Source organism: Pygocentrus nattereri, chromosome 1 (genome assembly GCF_015220715.1).
Source record: "Pygocentrus nattereri isolate fPygNat1 chromosome 1, fPygNat1.pri, whole genome shotgun sequence".
Lineage (NCBI taxonomy): Eukaryota > Metazoa > Chordata > Actinopteri > Characiformes > Serrasalmidae > Pygocentrus > Pygocentrus nattereri.
This window is the reverse complement of record NC_051211.1, coordinates 22793795-22800046: the sequence shown is the minus strand read 5'-3', so window position 1 is coordinate 22800046 and position 6252 is coordinate 22793795.

Sequence of the window (6252 nt, the reverse complement as noted above, 5' to 3'; positions counted from 1 at the left end):
TCGCTTATAGTCCCAAAACACTCAAAACTCCAAAAAACGTGAAAAAGAACTCCCCTTTGTCAATTCCGCAGCACCGCGCCGCACTCCCTCTCTCACTGCTCTCTCTCTGTCTGTCTCTCTCTCTCTCTGTCTGTCTCTCCCTCTCTCACTGCTCTGTCTCTATCTCTGTCTGTCTCTCTCTCAGTGCTCTGTCTCTCTCTCTCCCTCTCTCACTGCTCTCTGTCTGTCTCTCTCTCTCACTGCTCTGTCTCTCTCTCTGTCTCTCTCTCTCTCTCTGTCTGTCTCTCTCCCTCTCTCACTGCTCTCTGTCTTTCTCTCTCTCTCACTGCTCTCTCTCTCTCTCTCTCTCTCCTCTTCTGTACTGCTCGAATAGCCTCACTGGTCACTTGCGGCTCTGACTGAGCACGAGGCTGCGGGCGCACTCCGGCCGGCCACTGTTCTCAGTTCACCGTCTCTTTCCCTTCGTTCGACTCTTGCGAAAAAAAACATGAACGTGGAACCTTCGTGCTGCACCGGACACGTGCACGAACTCGCATAAGATGAACTTTTGAGCCCTAGTTAGAGGACCTAGTTAAAAATCCCTCCGACCCCTCCCGACCACGCCCACGAAGGACGCTGATAGGCGAAAAGCGCTGGGCTCTGATAGGTTAGAAACATCTCGACTGCAGCACCTGAACAGTTTCAGGATAAGAGATTTGTAGATTTCCATCCTCTACATTTGCTTCAGGTGTGAAATCAGTATGAGACGTTAGATCCAAATTTCAGCTTTTATTTTTAAAATTCTGAAATTCAGCTCTGTATCTTTTGTGTGAACACACCAATTTTTCAACAGAGATATGGAAATTTGTGGACCATGTTGGAATATGTAAGACCCAGGTGTTTCTTGTTGCTAAGGTGTGCCTTGTTTACTCGATTGCTTAAACAATTAATAGTACTTAATGTCTGTTGTTGGTTTTGGTAAAAAAAACAAAACAACAACACTTATAAAGGCTAGGCCAACATGATGTGGCAGAGGATGCTGACTCATCATCAGAACACGTTTTTAGCGCAACACACCCCAAACACTCTAAATAGATGCGGGTTATATAATAAAACAAATGCATGCATAAAAAAGTATGTGTGTGTACTTCCTACAGGAATAGACCTGTGAGCATCCAATGTGATCCATTAAGAGGGGGGAAACATGGTAAAAGAGAAATTGCCAGCCAAAAAACACCAGTAAGAATAAAAATAGGAAATGCCAATTTAAAGGACCAGGGCGATGCTTATGTATAGAATAATAAAGATTATATTATAGAAATAATATTCATGTAGCTTTCTGCAATTAGATGTCTTTAAACATTGGTTTAAACTAGACCCAAGGGCAGGGCTAAGGATTTAAAGGCACTGTAATAGAGTGTAGAGGGGGGTCAGCAGAGTTGTTTCTTAGAAAGCTGAACCTTGCAACATATCTGTGTGCCTTTCCAGCCCTTAGACCAAAGTAGTGTTTTAGTGACTGCTCTGACAGAGTCACTAGTCAGGAACTTTTAACTTGCATCATTTCCTTTGTGTGTGAACATGTTAACGAATGAAAAGAAGTACTGGACCTCACTTGGTTGTGTAGTCTGATTATAGTCTGGGTTGGGATAGCTACTGAAAAATGTGATATCCAACAAAAATTAAGACTAAATGCAAAGTCATTCATTCCAGGCCTATACTAACAAAAATCAACAGAAATAAACGAATATAAATCAGAGAATTTTGTGCAACTGAAGAACAGGGTAAAAGGGGGCTAATACACTATGCAGAGAAACAGATGGACTACAGTCTGTAACTGTAGAACTACAAAGTGCAGCTTTACAGTAAGTGGAGCTGATAAAATGGACAATGAGCGTAGAAACAGGGAGGTGCTCACAATGTTATGCCTGATTAATGTATCTTGCTGAAGTGTTAAAATTGGAGCAGTTTTATTTCAAGAGTTGACAGCTTTGCACAAAATTCTCTGATTTATATTCATGACGTAAACATAATGTAAAACTCAAACTTCACGCTGTGGCTTTTTTTAAGCATTGCGCTACTTCACCTGAAAATATGAACTGCCATCATCTTGAAGCTGAAGAATATTTAAATCCTTTATTTTGTTTGGTTTCAGCGCCGCTCCAACAGTGTTTTACTGCCTCTCAACATCCACCGTCTGCACTCACACATGCGCAGACTGAGAAATCTCATTACTGAGCTAAAATCCAGCTCTTCATCAGATTTCTTCATCAGATTTCTATGTAGGAGTATGACACTTATGTTACTATTTGAATATTCGTATAACTCCAGAAATCCAATTCTGATCAGATAATTAAGGGCATGTATACACACTCAGTAATACTGAAAATATCCATTTCTTCTTTTAACAAATCCAGTCTGGTGTGGTTTAATTATATGAAGAAGCACAGATTCCCAAATCAACATTAAGTAAACTAACTGGATGGTATGATAAACGTTCAAATGGCTCTTTAACTTTTTTAAAAGCAAATGAACGGATGCCACACACTGTTCTCTAGCAAACTTGGTGCGTCCTTTCCTTGAGGATCCAGTTGATATTGAAGCACAAAAGTATGCCTAGCATTAAAACGTTTGATGTACAGTTTTGTTGTGTTCCCTGGGCATAAGCCTATAATGCACATTAAAGAGGAATTCCACAAAATTGCAGCAGGTTTATATTTATTAACAAAGATTACAAAAGGAGAAAATAATTGGGAAGTGGAAATAGCTCTGCATCTTTTAATATTTCAGGATTTTCCAAAAAAAAATGTATGATTCATCCAGACATTGTTTTTAAAATACCTGTGCATTCCCTTCTAACTGTGTCACAGAATTTGTTACTGAAAAGTAGACCTATTATTTTCTGGGTTTGTAAGCCATTGTTTGAAGAGGATATTGCGTTAGACTGTCAGCAGAGAATGATACCTGGGCAAGTTTTCCTGCTGAAGTTCACACTTGCTCATATGATCCCTTGTCCCTCCAAGGGCTCATTTAACAAACTTCATTGTACTACAAAAAATGACATCCTGGAACGTTAAAACATCTTAAATCTAGTCGATATATTGAATATTTCACTTGCCAAAATATCGTTTCTGCTATGTGGAGCTAACAGAGTAACGGAACAGGCCTTAAGATGATGTCAGGGAATCCCTGAGAGGACATGGCAAAGCAAAACTGAGGAGAGCACGTTAACATGAGCACTGAAATGGGCAGCCGGTGAGAATAAAGATGACTCTCATGATATCAGGTTACCCCAACATATCACCAAGACTGCAATAAATACTGTGGTGACTTTTAATATGATAGACACTTAATTTAAACATTTAAACTTCTACTTACCTGAAGTCCAGGGGGATCCAGGCGAGGTGGGAGCCAGGTCGTTGATACCTGTAAAAGAGAAAAACGTAAGGTTAAATACAGCTAGCTCAACAAATCAATTCAAATCAAATTTATTTTGTAGAGCTTTTTACAGCGGATGTTGTCACAAAGCAGCTTCACAGAATTCCAGAAAAGACAGAGTTTTACCAAGAATGTAAATATGTAAAAAACCCCAGTGTGCAAACCAGGGGCGACAGTGGCAAGGAGAACCTCCCTCAGAGCTGAGGAAGAAACCTTGGGAGGAACCAAAGCTCACCAGGGGGGACCCATCCTCCTCTGGTCAAACTACCTACAAGTGATTACACTACTAATATTAATAGCAGTAGTATTGGTAGTAGGAATTGCTAGGAGTCTATGAAAACATCAGTGTAGGGTGGGCAGCTGGTCCAAGGCAGGTGGTGGTAGCTGGGGCGTGGGCAGCTGGTCTGAAGTGGGTAGCAGGAGGGCTCGACAGTCAATAGTCCATCAGTCCGGCTGGACATGTGGGCTGTTGTATACTCAGGGAAAAAAGGCAGGGAGATGGAATTATTTTTATTCTGTCTGTACGCAAAACAGGGGATGTAAACATTTAAAGAGTATGGCTAATGATTCTGGCAGATCTGAGCTAAAACATGCATGTGTATATAGGAAAGAAATGACCGTTGTATTTCTGTAAGCAATTTAGCGTGTGGATTGTTTGTTCCATAGTCACCCCAGACTGGCTAATGGTATGACCTAGAATTAAGGTGGGAGGGGCTACCAGGTTAAAAGGGAAGGGGGACAATGGAGAGAGAAGGATGCTTTAAGAAAGGTGTGTGTGGCTTTGCCACCTCAGACCCTATGTCACAGAATTGTTTTAGTTCTGTAGGTGACAAAAGGCCGGATGCTGATTGTGGAATCAATGGGGTCATTTGGCTATAGCTTTTTTTCTGTTATTTATTTTTTTCTTTTTTCTTTCCTTGTGAGTCTGAATAATTTGGTGTGTAGAACTAAAATACAACTGCAGAGCACTGTTAAATTGAGTCCTGTTGTCCAAGATGAATGGATTACAATAAAATGTATAAGGAACCTTCCAGTTAAATTCCCTGTTGATTTTATTATAGGATGATTCTGCAGACCTATCAATGATTTAACTGCAGTCTACAATATAAACAGTCTGGAAAAAGACTTAGGAGGCCAGTTTAATATGAGGGCTTGATGTGGCAAATGTTGCCAGAAATGTGTACTGTGAATATCAGTATAACAGCAGAACACCATGATGGGCTCCTTGGTCCTTCCTTGGGTTTTTATATGCCTCCTGTTCTTCTTTATCAGGACTCAGAAGCCCAAGAACTTTCTTCCTGGATCCCAGCCTTTGAACATGTTAGGAACATTTTTGCCCTCTTCTCTAAACTTGTCATAGTGAAAATACTTGTTTTTCTTTGGACAGCAATGACTTATAACAGAGTCCCCTTTTTGGTTTCCTCTTTTCAGAATGAGAATTCCTCCCAATGACTGCTGGGGTAGGCTCCAGCCCACCCCCACCCCATGACCCAGAAGGATAATCGGCTTAGAATGTGTGTGTGTGTGTATGTGATGGATGCCACAGGTGCGTGCCATCCTTGTAAACGAAGCTCAGTTATGCAGATTTCCATTCAAATCCAATAAAAAAACATATATCAACATATACACTCACTGTTCAATTGCTTGTTAACACTAATAGCTAATCAGCCAGTCACACGGCCGCAACTCAATGCATTTAGGCATGTAGAGGTGGTCAAGACAACTAGCTGAAGTGCAGACCGAGCATCAGAATGAAAGGGGGTCTCATACACTGTTATATACTTCTTCTGAAAAAACTTCCTACAGGCGGCTCTGTACTGAATGGAATGCTCTAAAATTTACAGATTTATGTAACCTGACACAGTTCCTCTCTCCTTATTTCACAATTTCTGTCACTACATCCTCTTTCAAAATAGTGTGAGTGCTGGGAATGGGAGGGAAATAGTTTAGTGAATTAGATTATCACAGTCAAGTGAAATAAAGTCTTTTCCTAATTTCTGTGTAATGCACAGGTCAAGTCTTTCTGGCAAATGTTTTAACATTAACCAACAAGATATCAAATTTATAATTGGGATCTATGCATTAGCATGACAAAAGTGCAGAGCTGTGACATTGTTTTTGACATTTGTGTGCTGTCTTGTGTTTTAATAAAATCATGGTTAAATATTGAGTGAGATATCCGAGTCTTGGGCTGTATTGGGCAAATCTGTGCAGATGGAGGTTGAGCTGCTGGTTTCTAGGGCTGTGTTGGGCAAATCTGTGCAGATGGAGGCTGAGCTGCTGGTCTCTAGGGCTGTATTAGGGCAAATCTGTGCAGGTGGAGGCTGAGCTGCTGGTTTCTAGGGCTGTGTTGGGCAAATCTGTGCAGATGGAGGCTGAGCTGCTGGTCTCTAGGGCTGTATTGGGCAAATCTGTGCAGGTGGAGGCTGAGCTGCTGGTCTCTAGGGCTGAATTGGGCAAATCTGTGCAGATGGAGGCTGAGCTGCTGGTTTCTAAGGCTGTGTTGGGCAAATCTGTGCCGATGGAGGCTGAGCTGCTGGTCTCTAGGGCTGAATTGGGCAAATCTGTGCAGGTAGAGGCTGAGCTGCTGGTCTCTAGGGCTGAATTGGGCAAATCTGTGCAGGTGGAGGCTAAACTGCTGGTCGCTAGGGCTGTGTTGGACAAATCTGTGCAGGTGGAGGCTGAGCTGCTGGTCTCTAGGGCTGAATTGGGCAAATCTGTGCAGATGGAGGCTGAGCTGCTGGTTTCTAAGGCTGTGTTGGGCAAATCTGTGCAGATGGCGGCTGAACTGCTGGTCTCTAGGGCTGTGTTGGGCAAATCTGTGCAGATGGCGGCTGA